Here is a 20,045-nt window from a genome sequence, read left to right as displayed (position 1 = left end):
CAGCAGCCTGTGGAGAGGCCCCTGGTGGAGCAGGCTGTCCCCCTGCAGCCCGCAGCGTACCATGGTGGAGCAGATCTCCACACTGCAGCCCATGGAGGAGCCCCTGGTGGAGCAGGTGGATGTGGTCTGAAGGAGGCTGCAGCCTGTGGAGAACCCTACCGGAGCAGATTCCAGGCCAGACCTGTAGCCCATGGAGACAGGACCACCTGCTAGAGGTGATCTGGCAGGATCTGCTGCCTGTGGAGGACCCATGCTGGAGCAGTTTGCTCCTGACAGATGCACCCCTTGTTATGGACCCATATAGGAGCAGTTCTTGAAGAGCTGCTGCCTGTGGGCAGCCCCTGCAGGCTCATTTCGGGAAGGACAGCATCCTGTGGGAGGGACCCCATGTGGAGCAAGGGCAGAGAGTGACCATGAAGGAGAGGCGGAGGTGAAGCACTATAGACAGACCCCAGTCCCCCATTTTCTTGTGCCACTCAGGGGGAGGAGATGGAAGAGGGTGGATGGGGGGAAGGTGTTTTTTGGTTTCTTTCCTTTGTTTCTCACTTCTCTAGCTTGTTAGTAATAGGCAATAAATCTTACTATTCTCCCTGTGCTGAGTCTGTTTTGCCTGTGATGATAAGTGATCTTCCTGTCCTTATCTCAACCTTTGATCCCTTTTCATATTTTTTCACACAGGGTGTGAGAGAGTGGTTGTGTTGGAGCCCAGCTGCTCACCTAAGCATCACACATGGTTGACCTGCTGTCCACTAGGACTCCCAGGTCCTTTGCAGGACTGCTTTCCAGCAGGTCAGCTCCCAAGCTGATGGGGGCTGATGGTGGATGGGGTTATTCCTCCCAAGGTGAAGGACCCTGCACTTGCCTTTGTTGAACTTCATGAGGTTCCTCTCCTGGCTAGTAGAGAAATGCTGCTAAGGAATAGATTCCAGAGTAATGGTCAGACTTGTTCCCCAAAAATTGTTGGCTTTAAAGACAGTTACAAAGCAACTCGATGAGAACGGAAAATTCTAGATGTTATTTTCAAAATAAATGTCTTTTTTTTTTTTTTCCCCCTATGGGTAGGAGTTTTTTCCAGCTCTCTTTTCTCTTTTCAGAATAGACTACATCCATCTGCTGTAAATGTGGCATATGTATATACTCATAAATCAAATGCTTTCCTGTTAATAACTCTGTTGATTATAGTAATACAAGAGAGGAATTTGTCACAATTTTTTTTCACGCAGATACCACGCTGCTAATTTGCAGTAAAAATGCTCTGTGCTATATTAAAATTGGAATCATTATACTTAATTTTAAGTAGTAATACATCCATCTAAGTTCCCTCTTTATATTACATAGACAGTGATGGGGATTTTCCCAAAGGAAAGTGGAATACTAACTAGTACAAAACAAATGACACAGAGGTTCTATATTCATCATAGACTTAAACAGTAAAATATAACAGTCTGTGCTTAGCAAGGCTGAGTATTTTTATCAGATACTGGTTGTATAATTGGTCTGAATGGCACAACTAACCCAGATATTATTTTTTATGGCATTTGGAAAAAAATATGTACAAATAATTTAATATTTACTTTTTTGTTTGCTTCTCTTCTCTTCTCTTCTCTTCTCTTCTCTTCTCTTCTCTTCTCTTCTCTTCTCTTCTCTTTTCTCTTCTCTTCTCTTCTTTTCTTTTCTTTTCTTTTCTTTTCTTTTCTTTTCTTTTTCTTTTCTTTTCTTTTCTTTTCTTTTCTTTTCTTTTCTTTTCTTTTCCAGTATTCTTTATTAAGAAGAATTAAGTGTTAATCTGAATGGTCTATGAAACTAATTGTATCATCAGGTTTATATCCAGGAAACATATAAACTTTATTCAAACTTGTATCCTAAACTCATTTAAACAGATTCAGACACCTAAATTTGGACATCTACATGGAAGTTGTGTTGGAGTTTCTGCTGTAGCCAATGGAAACTTGGCTGATTCAAAGTAAAAAGAGCCTTTCATCTCACCCTTAGTGAAAGTCAGTCTCTGGACTCCACTGACTGTACTGACCAACTGTCCATTGAATAAACTGTCACTATAGACTGATAGGGTAGGATTAAATTTTCTACACATAAGACTTGAATACTATTTCATTCACCTTAAAACATGAGAGATTTATGCAAGATCTATCAGATAGGACATAGTTTCCACAGAAGACCCTCTGGGGTGGCGGCTGGAGAACAGGTGTTCTGGAGGATCTAAATATCAATAGATACTGCTGTTTAGGCAATTCAGTAGAGTTTCTATTTCACATGTACATCTATGTGTACATGTAGCTAAGGAGTCTTAATATGCAGTGAATCACACCTGTAATGACCCAGTTACTTAGAAGCTGTACTAGACAATGTTAATGAAGAACGTAGTATGTTTAAACATCTTTCCCCTTCTCCTATTAAAACACATGTATACAAACTCTTAAAAAGCTTGCCCAATTCTTTCGGTCTTCTTAATGATGGTGAAACATGTATTTATGGAAATTTAATCAAGATGAATTTTTTCCTAGTTAAATATGACATGAATAACAGAATTCAAAGGGTTCAACAGAAATTACCATACTGAATCTAATTTACTAACTTTTTATTGATACCGTCCAATGGCAGGTACCTTGTGTAAGTGACATGACAAGCACATTGCATTTCATAGAACCATAGAATAACAGAATGGCTTGGGTTGGAAGGGACTTTAAAGAACACCTAATTCCAACCCCCCTGCCATGGGCAGAGACACCTCCCACTAGACCATGTTGCTCAAAGCCCCATTCAACCTAGCCTTGAAGACTTACAGGATTGGGGCATCCACATCTTCTCTGGGTATTTCTTTTATATCCTCTCTGAAGCTGCAAAAGTAGTCACCTAGAATACTGGAGATCTACAGGCACTGCATCAGCTTTTTCTTTTTTTTTTTTTTTTTTTTTTTTAGTAGCTCTAGGAAGATTTTCCCCCAATCGGTTTGTGTTTTCATTTTTTGGACTCGTGTAAACCTTTTGCTACCACAATACCATGTGGGAATACACTCCTTTAACTGTGTGTTACCTGAAAATGCACACTACTTTACTTTGAGTTTATATCTGATGATTAAATATGGCGTCACTAACTCCTCTACTGACATAAATATTTTAGCATGTGTGTAGTTGATGCCTCTTTCTGAATGGGTACATTTTCATTGTACTCTTCACCTTTCTTGGATGAATCAAGGTCTATCAAGTCAGTCAGTCAGTACTGAAAGGCAGAAAATTGTGGTAATTGTCAAGTGTCCAGTCTCACATTGGTTAAGATACTCCAGAATAGTGATCCTTTCCGAAAAGCCACTGCAAGTCAGCCTCCACAAACTGTCTCTTCCACTTGATGGTCCTGAGGAACCAACTCCTGCCTCTCTTTCCTCATCATACTGTCACAGATGAGGCACAGTAAATGATAGCCAATACTCAATCTGGATATATATATATATATATATATATATATGAACCAGCAACATTAAAGCTTTTAATATACTTGATTATCTCACATACTCATTGGTTTACACCCTCCCAAACCCCAGTGCTGGGTCTTGACTTTCCTTCCCCACAGGAAGATTGTACCTAGTTTAAGGAAGGCAGAAAACTATGTCAGTTTATGCTGCACATCTGCTCAAACTTAACCAGTCTTGGGCATTAATGGCCAAGGTCCCTGGGCAATCTCCAACATTTGTCTCCACTCAGAACTCTGTTCTCCAGGATCTTTGCATACTTCCAGGATACTTCCTCCCTTCAGGACCTTCACTTTCTTCTTTCCAGGACCCTCTCTTCCTTCTGAGACTGCTTCTTTTGGGGAAACTCTTTATGGCACCAGATCTCTTTTCCAGATGTTAAACTTGTGGTTTTCCCAAACCAAACAGTGTATGTGCAAAAGCACAGCATGGAATCAGCCTCATAAGTGGTGGCTTTGTGTCATGTGTCTTTATTAATTGGAAGATTCATGTCATGTCATGTCATGTCATGTCACTTTTCTTCACATGAAGTGTTAATCAAAATGTACAAACAGCCAATGCCAGCTTCAGCTAGCAAGAAGTAGGCCTCTGGGAGTTCAAAACTTCAGTTCTGGACATTCACTTCCAGATGCACACATTCACTTCCAGATGCACACATACACATAGCTGTCTACTGCCTGTCACCACTCACAATTTGAACAGTTCTTCACCTAAAAAAAAACAACAGGCAGTCCTTAAGTGCATTTCATAAGTCCCTGCACATCTCCCTCTCCATTAAATTAAATTATATAGGAAAAGTTGCTTCACTGTCTGGTGAATTTCTAAACACCTTACTTGTCAATGGATATAGGTGCATGAATGTACTATGAGAATAATAATCATTCTCCTTTTACTTTCATTATGGCATTCACAGTTTCACCCTGAATAGCATAATGCATCAATATTACTATGAAATGTCATTCAGTATGAACAGAACTGTAAAAGGAAATGGTTGCCACTGAGTGTTAAGATATGCAGTTCTAGTAGGAGCTTTAGCTAACTGAACTGACTCTAAGAAACTATAGAACATGACATGAGAAATTGTTGAACATAACAAATAACAGAGAAAAGCTGGCAAAAGTTGGAGGTAGTGCTGTGAGGGATGGTTGTGTTGTACAGATGGCTAAAGGGGAGTTACCTGAGAAATGGCCAAGATTCAGAGATAATTGTGGGGAGTATTGGGAATCACCAGAGTAGAAACACCTAGGTAACAATATCAGTAGTTTGAGATAAAGCTAAGAGCAACTAGGTAACAGCATCAGAAATATCAAATCTGGGTAAGAGTATAGCAAAACTGGGACCAATGGGGGAAAAAAAATACAGTTGGGTTGTTTATTTGGGAGGAGACAAGGGTGGAGAAAGGAAGGATTAAAGTGCCTGGGGGAGAAGTATGACCATAGAAAAATGAAAAGGGGGTGGAGGGGGGAGTCAGTTGTATTTAAGCAACTGGCTGGTCAGTACGCTTGTCTGACTTGAGCCTCACTACTTTTCACTTTGCAATCTCATTCTCTGTCCTGCTTGTGTGTGTTGGAAAGTCTGAGTGACAGCAACTAGAGAACACATTGTGTGTATGCTTCCCTAGAGAACTTCAATCTTCTGTGTGTGTGCATGTGCGTGTATCTACCTCTCTGAAATAAATATACCATTCTGCTGTTGCCAGGACCTGCAAATAGGGACTGATCCCTTCTCTCTGGTGACCCCTTTGTGAGGAAGATGTAGGTTGCCATGACGTCATCCCTGGGTCTCCTCTGTTCTAGGCTGAACAAACCAAGTGACTTCAGCCACTCCTCATATGTCTTCCCCTCTGGACCCTTCACTACCTTTGTTGCCCTCCATAGTTTTAAGTCATTTTTATATTGTGGCACTCAAAACTGCACACAGTACTCAAGGTGAAGCCGCACCAGCACAGAGCAGAGTGGGACAATCACTTTCCCTGGCCAGTGATGCCGTGCTTGATGCAACCCAGGATACAGTTGGTCCTTCTGGCTGCCAGGGTACACTGTTGACTCATTCAACTTGTCAACCTGAAACCACACAGATCCCTTTCCACAGGGTTGATATGCAGCTTCTCATCCCCCAGTCTGTATGTATAGCCAGGGTTGCCCCTTCACAGTTGTGGAATCTGGCAATTGCTCTTGTTGAACTTAATTTGGCTCATGATTGCCCAGCTCTCTAATTTGTCAAGATCTCTCTGCAAGGGCTCCATACCCTCAGGAGAATCAACAGCTCCTCCCAATTTAGTGTCACCTGCAAACTTGCTATACCTTCAAGTCCTGCATCCAAGTCATTTATGAAAACATTAAAGAGAACTGGCCCTAACATGGAGCCCTGCAGAACCCCACTACTGACTCAATGACAGCCTGATGTAACCCCATTTATCATAACCCTTTGAGTCTGACCCATCAGTCAATTTTTCACCCACTGTATTATGCATTTATCTAGCTGTGTGCTGGACATTTTGTCCAGAAGGATACTGTGAGAAACTATATTGAAAGCTTTAATGACATAATATAGACATATATATATCAACAAGTTTCTCTTGGTCAACTGGATGGATAACCTTATCATAAAAGGAAATTAAGTTCATTAAGCAGGATTTTCTCCTCGTGAACCCATGTTGGCTATGACCAATGAACACATTATCATTCAGGTGTTTTTCAATAACTCCCAGAATAATTTTCTCTGTAATTTTATCCGGCACTGAAGTGAGACTGACACGCCTATAATTGTCAGGGTCTTCTTGCACATCTTGAAAACTGGAATAATATTTGCCAGCTTCCAGTCAACTGGGACCTCTCCAGATTCCCAAGACTGTTGAAAAATAATTGAGAGGTCTCACGATGACATCAGCCAGCTCTCTGACTATGCTGGGATGAATCCATTGGGCCCTGTAGACTTATATGCATCCTGGAAAAGCAAATCCCTCACAAAATCAGGACTGTCTGGGAGTTTATTATTACAGCAGTCACGGTCCTCCAACTCAGGCTCCAGGGTTACCACAGCCCATCATCAGTGTTGAAGACAGGTGAAGAAGGCATTAAACATCTCTGCTCTATTCAATGTCTATCTTTGTGAGGTGATCACCCTCATCAAGTAACAGACCAGTGGTTTTTTTTGGTCCTCCTTTTGCTGTTAACACATTTTAAAAAAGCACTTTTTATTGTCTGCCACAGTACTGGCTAGCTTCAACTGTAATTGAGCTTTGGCCACACAAATTTATCCCTACAAAGGTGATCATCATCTCTGTAGTTCTCCCATATTGCCTGACCTTGCTTCCAGTGGCCATACACTTTCTTTTTTTCCACCTAGACTCTAGAAGAAGATCCCTGCTTAGGCAAGCCAATCTTCTGTACCCCCTGCTTGACTTCTGACATTTTGGAATTGCTTGCTCCTGTGCTCTTAAGAGGTGGTTCTTAAAAAGTGACAAGCAATGATGGACCCTGATGCCTTCAGAAGCCGTTTCCCAGGGGACCTTACCTAACTAGTTCCCTGAGCAGCCTGAAGTCTGCTCTCCCCATATCCAGCATTGAAGTTTTGGTGGCAGTTTTTCTGCTATAACTAAAGATTTTAAACTCAACTATTTCATGGTCACTATGGCCAAGACGGCCACCAATCACCATTTCACCCACAAGACTCTCTCTGCTTACGAGCGACAGTTCTAGTAGGGCACCTTTCCTAGTCAGCAAACTTAGTATCTGTACTATGTTATCATCAAGGTGTTTTAGGAATCTCCTGGCCCTGTTTGTATCAGCTGTGTGGTATTGCCAGGTCATGTCTAGCAAGTTGAAATCACCCATGAGGACAAAGGTGGCTGATCTAGAGTTATCTCTTAGTTCCTTAAAGAACAATTAATGGTGTCATCATCTTGGCTGGGTGGTCTATATAGGTAAATATTCTGTTTAAGTCCTCACATGCAAGTGAAATACTACAAATTAATCTTGGTAAAGATTTGACTAGCTCTATGGATTTGTCAATGAAAAAAAAAAGATTCTGAAACTGCAGAAAAATCTTCCTTGTGCAAGTCTACTTTGTGCTTGTACTTATTGACCCCTATTTGCTCTATAATAGAATAGGGAAGGTCACTATAGAACTATTTACTTGTATACATCTATCCTTCAGCAGTTATTGATAATTTGCTAAGTTTAGAAGTCAAAACAAAGAATTTGAGCATCTTCTGTTCCACTAATACCTTTATATCATGCTTTGCCTCCTGGTTCATATATTAACTCACTTGGTGTCAAGAACCTTCATTCTGAATACCAAACTCAGTTGCAATTTTACTGCATAAAGCATAATTTATCATAGCTTACTTTCCTAAGCTATAACAGCTGTGCAATACTGGCAGTGATCTGATTGTATCAGAAATAGGTGTAATCCACATCACTTCCGATCTTCTCCAATACATTGGAACCTTTTCTGAACTTTTCAGCAGAACCTACTCTTTTGTGTAAAAGTAAAAGTAAATTTGGAATTGTTGACAGAAACACCTATCAGTATGGTAATATATGCTCAGACTTTTAAAACTCGGTTAATACTGAGATATGATGACATGGAGAAGCTACTGTTTTTCGCAGGTGAGTTCACAGGATTGTCTCCTAGCTCAAAGGCCCAATTACAGATCTTAGCTGAATTCAGGTTGCGTGTCAGGACAAGACAGGCAACATTTCCCTGAAGCTTTATTTTACGTTGATATGAAGCTGGGCCTGCAGAAAAAGACTAAAGTTCAGCAGGAGCCCTTGGATATAGAGAACTGATGGAGCTGATCATAGAGGATGAATGTCCTTCCGTTCAGAGGGTGCCATGGAGACCTTTTATCCTGGTCCCAAATTGCTTCTGCTTCTGCTTTTGCTTTTGCTGACTAGGACTCACATGCTATAGTGACAAGTTTCCATTTTCTAGTATATTCCAATCTCCAGTGTTTGGCCTGGAAATGCTTCCTTTCCTGAATAGTACATTTAAATATGCAATGCTCCTAGTGGAGTGTGGGTCAGGAGTGAATACTAGAGGACTAAATTCTGAAAATAGTTCTGAAGCTCTAAATGTCACATAGATTTCATATCCTGTAGCTTTAAAAGTTGACCAAGCTCCCAGTCTGGGGGTGGAGGTTACGTGAAGGTTAGGGTTTGGTTTGTAGCTTCAGGGACAATTTATTTTTTTCCCTTCTTAGAGACAGTCCGTGCAACTCAACAAAACTGAATCATTTGGATAAGTTCCAAGAGTGCTTGATTGCTACCATCCACTACCCTGAAGGTGGTTGCACTTAGTTTCTGGTGTGCAAGACAGCAGTGTCTCTATGGTATTTCAAGATAATGTGGCTTGAAATACTAATGTGGATTGAGAAATTTCCAATACTAATATGACGGCGTATAAGCTACACAGTACATGAAGCATTATGAAACATACTTAGTTCAAAGACTGCTTCAGTCCCCTTGTCTTCCATCTACATTTCTGATTTAGTGCAAATATATTAACCAACAGTAGCAATAAAACTCTGGTTGGTTGCTAATAATTTCTTCATAAATGATTAAAAATTACAAATTTCCAAAGTACATTCCTGGTACTTGACTATGGACTTGATCCTGTAAATTCTTGCAATTAACCTAGTCAAGTATTTTCTCCTTGAGGTGTTTCTTGCAAGATTTATTTTCCTAATACTTTTTACAAAGTGAAAGATAATTGCTTAATATTGCAAAACTTAGACTTGCAAGACCTGTTCCTTCTACCCCAAATAAAAATGCATGACACCATTTTGCAATCCAGGCATTTTGCCAAATTATGTGTATCTGTACTAACACTCAAACAGACTGCATAAATGCACTTCTGACTTGAACAAAAACAGCGTTTTTCAAGCTGTACAGACATGACCTATCTGAAATGATGCCTATAAACACACATGCACAGCTACCTTTCTAGAAATTCCCTCATTAATGAATAAAAGATAATCTAGTAGAGTGGCAACATAATTCTCTAACTGAAGGAGCAGCAATGCTGACAGATGTTCATTTGACACAGATGAATGGAAGTATGTTTTCATCAAGTTGAGCTAGGTATGTGTATCATGTGTATGATTCAGATGCTACAGTGTGACACTAGTTTCTTCCTGTGGTGTTTGGAGATATGCAATAGACTGTGATTTTATACAAGTATGAAGAACAGACATTTATATTTATTTTCCTTTCACAATATATCTCTAATTCTTCTGATATTTGAGAATCCTTATCAGCCCAGTCAACAACATGTTCATCCCTTTTCTAATAATTTTCACTGCTTGCTCATATGTAAGTCTTCCCTCCAAATTACATTTCTGTCTTTTGGAAACAAATGGTTCCAAAAGACCATTTCAAAGATATAAAAATACTAATGGTTCTTCCACTGACAGATAAGACTTTATATAAAAAATAACAAACAAAAACAAAACAAAATCTTAAGCATGTCTTAATGAAAAATATGAATTCATAATTTGTTGTGAGCATATCCCTCATATTTTCTTTCAAAACCTACATAAAAAAATCATTGGAATGGGCTGCCCAGGGAAGTGGTTCAGTCACCATCCCTGGAGGTCTTTAAAAGACGTTTAGATTTAGAGCTTAGTGATATGATTTCGTGGAGGATTTGTTAGTGTTAGGTCAGAGGTTGGACTCGGTGATCTTGGAGGTCTCTTCCAACCTAGACGATTCTGTGATTCTGTGATTCTGTAAAGACACCTTTTATTTTCCTCTGTAAGGCATATCAAATCTCAAATCTCAAAGCATCTTGGCAACATTGTATGATACAAAACATACTATTTTTAATTGTTATGTACCTGTAGTCATCCAGATTAATACTTTTACAACAGAAATATCTTTATGATTCATTCTTAATATATGCATTGACTAACAGTGAATTAGTAACCAATTCTAGAAAAAAGTTTTCCTTTATCAAGTCTAGTCTCACGAAGTTTAAGATTTTTTTTTTCCATATAAGGGAAATGACTGTTTAATTCTACCAGTAGTTAAGAATTATAACCTATGTGCTTTTCTCCTGTGTAAAACTATGTATATGCAAATTTTTATGGCGGTTAAGAAGCACAGCTATAAAAAAAATATTCTAAGGATTTCACAATGGTATTTATTCCCTTTAAAGGTATATACATAGGGGTATGCACCTTGCTAGACTAAGTCTTGGGATCCATTTGCAACAACACAGTGAAATCTCATAGATGTTACTGGGAAACCTGCAGAGTAGAGCTAAACGACATCAGGTGATTCTTATCTCTTCAAATTGAGGACTGTACTTCCAGGTTTTCATCCAGAATTTTGGCCAAAGGCAATAACCATTTGCACAGTTTAAAACAGTATGACATCCAAAACATTATGTTTTGTATAAATAACTGTCCTGGAAGAACTTTCCATCTATATTTTCATTGATCAAAACATTATTTTTGAACCAGTAAACAATGACAAAACAAATGTATCTGAGCTATTCTTCCATAAATAGCAGTATAAAAATTCAGATTCTGCTCAGTTGTCAACAAACTGCTGTGTGATTGCCCAGAACAAAAGCATTTCTGTTTAACAAAAATCACAGCTAAACTGATACCAAGAGAAAGACCAAGGAAGATCTGACAATGGATGAAGCCTTTAAGTTTTATTGCAAAATTCAGGTAGATTTTTAGATCTAACTGGGTCTTTCTGATTGTAATGTCAAACTCTTATCAAAGATGTCTAGTGAGACTCCATTGTTTTTCTCTATGAATTCTAAATTACAATGACAATAAACTGTTTTAGGCATTGTGCATTTTGGGTTTATTATTATACTTCACATTGTGCATTTTGGGTTTATTATTATACTTCACAGTAGACTAGAATCACTTGGGTCTTCAGTCTAATGTTTTATTTTGAACAGGTGTTCAAAAATAACCAGAAATGCACTCCTTTTTCATGTCCAATTGTTTAAGGAATATGATTTTACACAGTAGCTGCTATTCAATGCCCATTTAAAGTGTCGTATATATGCTTGCTAAAAACTTGTACTTCTTGTTTCCTTACTACCTTATCATAAAACAAAAAATTGATTGTGGTAAACAATGCCCATTGCACATTCACACATGAGAATCCTTGCAATTAGAATCTACATTCATTCTTATATTTGGAGAATAGCTAAAGAGTTGTTAACTGGATTTTATATATATATATATATATATTTGTAAACAATTGATTAACTTTTTATTTTAAAAATCATGTTGAATGCATTTCTTTTCTTTTTTTTTTTCTGCATATGAAAAAGGCTTTTAAAACTATTTCTTTTATAGCACTTTTGCTTGTTTGTTTGTTTGTTTTTCTATTAGCTTAATTTGAGCTAGACAATGTAAAAAAATCCTGAAGTGATCAGAAATAGGTTGGTGACATGTTCTTCCTCTTGATATATTTATATTGGAATAGAAAAAAAAATAGTAAATTGCTGATTGCACTTGATTGGTACATACAGTCCTGCTTGCCTGAATGATATAGAACAAAAACCGATGCAATCCCAGATATATGCCCACTCCAGGAAGTTCTGTACTAAGGATCTGAATCTCTTTCCTTTTCCTCACTCATCTCTTAGTTTTTGGTTGGTTGGTTGGTTTGGTCTTTTTTTTTTTTTTTTTCCCTAAGAATAAGAAGATTTTGGCATCACTACTGAGACTTGAGGGTAGGAAGGCTCTCTTCAGAGGACAGTCTGGACTGATGGACCAATACTACCAGTACTGCTGATATTAAAGGTCCCACCCCCTCCCAGGAGTCTCATGGGCCATTTTCCCCAGAAGTCACTTTCCCACTTCTAGTCAGGTGATCTGTTGTGATTGCCTGGCAGGGCTAGTAACCACTACTGGTTTACCCAGAACAATATAAGACCCAGGAAACCCTTCCTATACATACACATGGGGTACCATTTTGTGTTGATTAACTTTTTATGACCAAAGAGTTAATATTTTGTTAAACTGAGCTGTTTTCTTACTGCTCTGTAGTGGCCATTTCTTGAATATGTTGTATATAAGTCTGTATTATCATATGTAAACATAAAATATAAAGTGGCATCCTACCTGCACGCCATCAGAGGGGGCTTCGTTTTCTCATGGGCTTCTCGGTATGCTGATATGGTCCTGCCAGCAGGTCCTATCAAAAAATGATAGGACTGCCTGCAAACATGCAGGTGTGACACTGTCAAGAAATGACCATTAGACTAGAACACGTGTGCGTATATATTTATGTATATATGAATTTATGCATTGTAATATAGTCCAAGTAATCGATACGCTGGGATGAAATGTTTACCTAGTAGTTAAATATAAGTTTTACGTGGAACTTGCAAACTCTTTCATTGGAATGATAAAATATATGACAGGATAAACATGAGGGAATGAAAGAAAACATAAATACTCATAACCAATTAACAATAAAAAGGCATTTAATACCTGAGGAGAGACACTCCTTGCCTAAAAATCCACTGCAATACAAACACACAGTATGAATAAAAAGGTTTTGAAGAACATTTTTGAAAGGTTTGGCATAAGGCAGTAATCTTGATTATTTCCCCATTCTTACGTAGAATCCTCCCACTCTGGAAAGCATGGCTTGCACTAAGTTTGAAGGCTATGTTTCCTATTCAACAAAGGATGCTGTGTCATTTCTTCACAGAATTTGTCATCTTATGCCAACACAGAATGCAAGACTGGCTTTGTGTTCAGGATCTGAGCTCTTTTCTTGTATATAAACTGTTGTTCTTGCCTGGAAGAACTTCAGGAAAAAAAAAAGTTAGGACAGTAAAAAAATAGTAAAAGAAAAGACATTAGTTAAAGAACTTAATCTTCGTTAAAGAGTAATATTTCCTCTGTGTGCTCTTTGCTTGATTTTTTAATAAATGGATATATAGTTTCTGAAGCTTATTTTACATTTGAAAAACACAATGCTTTCATATTTCTCAAACCACAAAATGTTAAGAGTTGTATTACCTTGTTATAATAAAGCTGAAAACTTCCCAACAGCAGTAAATCAGAGTCTGTGAAAAAGACTTTTATAGGCTATTGGCAGGAGAATTAAATTACATCTAAAATATGCAAGGAATGATTCTGTTCTTCACACTGATATATGTGATTGTGCATAGCAGGAATGTAGCTGATCCACAGGAGGATATACCCTCACTGGTATAGATGGAGCCAGCTGTGGAGTATTAAAAAATCATCTGTACTCCGGTAGTACTGAGGTTGTATATTTCAATATTCAGAAATAAAACCTATCCTAAATTTTGTATTTTTGAGTTCTCTAATATATTTCAATTCATCTTGCTTCCATTAGGATTTGTTAGTATACAGCAGTCTGCAACATCTGAGCACTTCAAAACTATGATTATGACAACAGGCTATTTTACACTGGAGTTAGGTAAGTTCATTCACCCACCTGAAGAAGGCTAATTGTCTGAAAAGACAATTATTCCAGCATTTTACTCAGTCAGCTAACTATTTTACCGCTGTCTAGAATCAATGTTCACAAATCACACTTTTTTAAAGATTCTTAGGGCAGGAATAGATTGGAAAGGGAGGATGGACATGTGTAAAAAAAGGCTGTCAAATACAGCAGCATGTGCAAGTATCATCCCAAGGTTACGTTAACTTAGTTACTACTGCTCCCTGTTCTCTAAATAAAATCAACATATAAAAATATTAAACCAATATTTGTTTGACCAGGCAGGCAATGAAATAAAAGCACTGTTAACGGGCTATAAGCAACAGCTGGGTTTCACAGTACATCACAGGATATGAAACAGTCAAAACCAAATGGATACGAGAGCTATTCCTCCTGCCTCTAATTTGCCCATTACAAGTCCTCAGCAGCTTCTCTCCTTGTTGCTTAGGACAGAGAACCACAAGCTGTGTAGGAATCACAGTATGACCTTACACTGTAATAGCGTACCAAGGCAGCTGAATCCACATTTTTCAACTGACCAGAAACTCTGGACTTACCAGTTTGGATACAACTATACTGTATACTTATATATATTGTATATTGTATAACAGACATGTCTGATATTGGAAGATAACTGAAATCACTCATGCAGTTTTCCTGCATATATACCTTAGAATCCAAAATTTTCTTGAGCCTTTTCACTGTAGATTCTTTACCAATGGCTCGATTACAAGTACAATTGAAGCCAGAGAAAAGTTGACTCCGTAAGTTCTGAAGAAAAAACTAAAATAAAATAAAAATAAAAACACCTTCTTCACTGATATAGAGACTTCAGAAAACAGAGAGCAAGATCCAGTTTAAGACTTATTGCTTAGTATTTCTTGTTCAGTATTAAAAAGTACAGCTGTTCCTTTATATTTTTGTTTTGTTTTTAACCACTTAACACAGCTGATTCTGCTTGGTTTTATGGAAATAAACTCATGAGACAAGAGAAAAGAGATGAACTCTTCTGAGCTCAAAACCATGGAAAGTAAGATAACCTTCTTTGCAGCTTTTTTTTTTCTTTTGAGTAACAAAATCAAAAATAAAAATAAATTAAAAAAATGCAGCTTTTCAATTTTAAAATCACTATCATATTAAACAGTGATAGATATTGGATCTGAAACTTACTCACATATCTTAGCCAAGGAAGTTAGAGTCCTCTAACAGTGTAGATAACACAGAGTTTTACTGTTAATCTCTCTTTTTACATACCGTTAATCTTTTATTATTTTATTTTATTTTTTATTTTATTTTATTTTATTTTTTATTTTATTTTATTTTATTTTTTATTTTATTTTATTTTATTTTATTTTATTTTATTTTATTTTATTTTTCCATTCTAAATCTTGCCTTGGAAGTCATGTGGAAAAAGGATAGCTCGGATTTTACTTTTTTTTAAAAAGAAGAGAGACTCACATCCCAAGATTTCAAAGAAATCTTTGGATGCTGGATATCCACAGCACAAAAATTAACAACTAAATATATCAGTGTCACGGATATTTTAGGCAATCACAGGTCATCCCTCATGATAGATATATGCTGTTGTAGACCTCTGGTAAAACTGAAGAATATATGAATTAAGTGTGCAGGAGACTACAGTGTTGCAGTTGTAGTTCTTAGGAGATTAGTTGAGATGAGGGAGGAAGGCAAAGCGGTGCACTTTCCTGTTCTGATATGTTCTTTCCCCTCCACTCCTGTGGTCAGTGCACTGTTCTGGGGAAGAAATGTAAGGATTTTACCTGATTTCTTCAAGTGCCCAGACCCATGAAAATACCACACACACTAAGAGCTAAATTTACCCTCACCACCAGAACGTGTAGTTGTTATGGGCTAGCAGGCAACTCCTAATGACAGAATGACATAGATGAATAAAAGCCAAAATATTTTTGTTTCTTCTTATACTTGTTTTTGTTTGTTTGTTTTTGTTTTCCTTTTGTGATAAAAAATGAAACAAAACAAACAACAAAAAATAACAATAACAACAAATACCTTCCCAAAATACATGGGCTCAAAAGTCTGATTTCACAGTTTGGGAAACTGTGTCCTGACTCCCCGTCAGGACTTCCACTTCCCAGATGTCTGCTGGAAATACAACACAGCAGAGAGGAAACAGTCTAGGAGGTTTCTGGAGTGTGTGGATGATAACTTCCTGACACAGCTGATGAGTGAGACAACTAGGGATGGTGCCTGCTGGACCTTTTGCTTGTAAATAGGGAAGGACTTGTAGGTGATATGAAGGTTGGAGGCTGTCTTGGGCACAGCGTTTTTGATTCTTGGAAAAGTAATGAGGGGTGTTAGCAGAACTGTCACGCTGGACTTCTGGAGGGCAGACTGACCTGTTAAGGAGACTGGTTGGTGGAGTTCCTTGGGAGGTATTCCTGAATCATGGAATAGAATCATAGAATCATTAAGGTTGGAAAAGGCCTCCAAGATCTTCTGGTCCAACCTTCACCCTACCACCAATATCACCGACTAAACCATGTCCCTAAGCACCACGTACAACCTTTCCTTAAACACCCCCAGTGACGGTGACTCCACCGCCTCCCTGGGCAAGCCGTTCCGATGCCTAACTACTCTTTCTGAGAAGAAAATATGGCTATGTTTCCCCGTGTCCAGTAAAGGATGAAGATTCTCCTTGGCCCTTCTCTTGCAGCTAATATACTTGTAAAAACATTTTTTGTTCTCCTTTACCATAGTGTCCAAGTTGAGCTCATGCTGGGCTTTAGCCTTTGTCATTTTCTCTCCGCATATGCTGGCAACTTCCTTGTACTCTCCCTGAGTTGCCTGTCCCATCTTTCACTGGACATAAACTCTCTTTTTCTTGTGGAGACTCATCAAAAGTTCCCTGCTCAGCCACAAATGTCTTCTTCCCTGCTGGCTCATCTTACAGCACACAGGGACAGCCTGTTCCTGTGCCTTTAAGACATCCTTCTTGAGGAGCGTCCAGCCTTCCTGGACTGCTCTGTCCTTCAAGACTGACTCTCAAGGGAGTCAGAAGGGCAGAGCGGTCCAGGAAGGCTGAACACTCTTCAAGAAAGAAATGCTAAAGGCACAGGAACAGGCTGTCCCCACATACCGAAAGATGAGCCAGTGCTGAAGAAGACTGGCATAACTGAACAGAGAGCTGTGGTTAGAGCTCAGGAAGGAAAAGAGAGTTTATGACCTTTGGAAAAAGGGGCGTGTCACTCAGGAGGACTGCAAAGGTGTCGTGAGGCTGTGCAGGGACAAAATTAGAAGGGCCAAAGCCCAACTTGAGCTTAATGTGGCTATTGCTGTTAAAGACAATAAAAATGATTTTTAAAATGCATAAACAAGAAAAGGAGGACTAAGGAGAATCTCCATCCTTTACTGGATGTGGGGGGAAATATAGTGACAAGAGATGAGGAAAAGGCTGAGGTATTTAATGCCTTCTTTGCCTCAGTCTTTAGCAGCAAGACCAGTTGTTCTCCAGGCACAAAGCGCCCTGAGCTGGTAGATAGGGGCAAGGAGCAGAATGAAGCCCTCATAATCTATGAGGAAATGTTTAGTGACACTCTTCTTAGATGTACGTAAGCCTTGGGCCAGAGGGCATCCACCCAAGGGTTCTGAGGGAGCTGGTGGAAGTGTTTGCCTAGCCTTTTTCCATCATTTTTCAGCAGTCCTGGCTATCAGGGTAGGTCCCAGTTGACTAGTAGCTAGCAAATGTGGTGCCCATCTACAAGAAGGGCCAGAAGGACAATCTGGGAAACTACAGGCCTGCCAGTATCACTTTGGTCCCTGGAAAGATCATGGAGCAGATTATCTTAAGAGCTTGCCATCCCTCCGGTCTTATAGGACAACCAGTCAGCATGGGTTTATAAAAGGCAGGTCGTGCTTGACAAACCTGATCTCCTTCTTTGACAAGGTGATGTGCTCAGTAGACACAGGAAAGGCTGTGGATGTGGTCTACCTAGACTTCAGTAAGGCTTTTGACACCATTTCCCATAGCATTCTCCTGCAGGAGCTGTCTGCTTAAGGCTTGGATGGGTGTTTGCTTCGTTGTATTAAAAACTGGTTGGGTGGCCAGGTCCAAAGAGTAGTGGTGAAGAGAGTTAAATCCAGTTGGAGGCTGGTCACTAGTGGTGTCCCCCAAGGGCTCAGCAGTGGGACCAGTTCTCTTCAATATCTTTATCGATGTTTTGGACAAGGGGATCAAGTGCACCCTCAGTAAGTTTGCAGATGACACCAAGTTAGGTGTGAGTGTTGGTCTGCTCAAAGATAGGAGGGGACTACAGAGGGATCTGGATAGGCTGGACTGATGGGCTGAGACCAATTGTATGAATTTCAACAAGGCTAAGTGCTGGGTCCTGCACATGAGACACAACAATGCCATACAATGCTACATGCTGAGGGAAGAGTGGCTGGAAACATGCCCGGAAGGAAGGACTCTGGGGGTATTGGTTGATAGCAATTTGGTTTGAGCCAGCAGTGTGCTCAAGTGGCCAAGAAGGCCAACAGCATCTGGGCTTGTATCAGAAATAGTGTGGCCAGCAGGAATAGGGAAGTGATTGTCCCTCTGTACTTGGCTCTGTTGAGGCTGCACCTCAAATACTGTGTTCAGTGTTGGGCCCCTCACTACAAGAAGGATATTGAGGTCACAGAATCACAGAATCGTCTAGGTTGGAAGAGACCTCCAAGATCACCTAGTCCAACCTCTGACCTAGCACTAACAAGTCCTCCACTAAACCATATCACTAAGCTCAACATCCAAACGTCTCTTAAAGACCTCCAGGGATGGTGACTCAACCACTTCCCTGGGCAGCCTATTCCAAAGCCTAACAACCCTTTCAGTAAAGAAGTTCTTCCTAATATCCAACCTAAACCTCCCCTGGCACAACTTTAGCCCATTCCCCCTTGTCCTGTCACCAGCCACGTGGGAGAATAGACCAATCCCTACCTCGCTACAGCCTCCTTTAAGGTACCTGTAGGGAGCGATAAGGTCGCCCCTGAGCCTCCTCTTCTCCAGGCTGAACAATCCCAGCTCCCTCAGCCGCTCCTCGTAAGACTTGTTCTCCAGACCCCTCACCAGCCTCATTGCCCTTCTCTGGACTCTCTCGAGCACCTCAACGTCCTTCTTGTAGCAAGGGGCCCAAAACTAAGCGTGTCACTTTGTCATAGAAGAAGATCAGGTTCATCAAGCAGGATCTGCCCTTCATAAACCCATGCTAACTGGGCCTGATCGCCTGGTTGCCCTACAGGTGCCGCGTGATGACACTCAAGATAATCTGCTGCATGAGCTTCCCTGGCACTGATGTCAAACTAACAGGCCTATAGTTCCCCAGGTCTACCCTCTGACCCTTCTTGTAGATGGGCGTCATATTTGCCAGCCATCAGTTGACCAGGATCTCCCCTGATAGCCAGGACTGCCTGTCCTGATGGAGGTGATGGAGAATGTCCAAAGAAGGGCAACAAAGCTGGCGAAGGGTCTAGAGAACAAGTGTTATGAGGAGTGGTTGAGGGAGCTGGATTTGTTTTGCAGTTGCCTCGAGAAAAGAAGGCTCAGTGGAACATTTAATGTACTTTATAATTAACTTTAAGGAGATTGCAATGAATTGGGAATAGGTTTTTTCTCCCAAGCACCAAGTGATACGATGAGGGGAAATGGTCTTAAATTGCACCAGGGGAGGTTTAGGTTGGGTGTTAGGAGAAATTTCTTTACTGAAAGGGTTGTGTAGCATTGGAATAGGCTGCCAGGGGAAGTGTTTGAGTCACCATCCCTGGAGGTCTTCAAAAAATGTGTAGATGTAGAACTTAAGTGATATGGTTTAATGGTGGATTTAGGAGTGCTAGGTTAAAGGTTGGACTAGATGATCATAGAGGTCTTTTCTAACCTGAGTGATTCTATGATTCTATGTATGTAACTTTGTTGTGGTTTAGCCCGGCTGGCAGTCAAACACCACACAGCCGTTCGCTCACCCTCCCCCCTCCCTCTCCGGGATGGGGGAGAGAAACGGGAAAGTGAAGCCTGTGAGTTGAGATAAAGACAGTTTATTAAGACAGGAAAAAGAATAACAATAACAATAACAATAATAATAATAATA

Source organism: Cygnus atratus, chromosome 1 (assembly GCF_013377495.2).
Source record: "Cygnus atratus isolate AKBS03 ecotype Queensland, Australia chromosome 1, CAtr_DNAZoo_HiC_assembly, whole genome shotgun sequence".
NCBI lineage: Eukaryota > Metazoa > Chordata > Aves > Anseriformes > Anatidae > Cygnus > Cygnus atratus.
The sequence above is the reverse complement of the archived record's forward strand: the minus strand, read 5'-3'. Positions refer to the sequence as shown.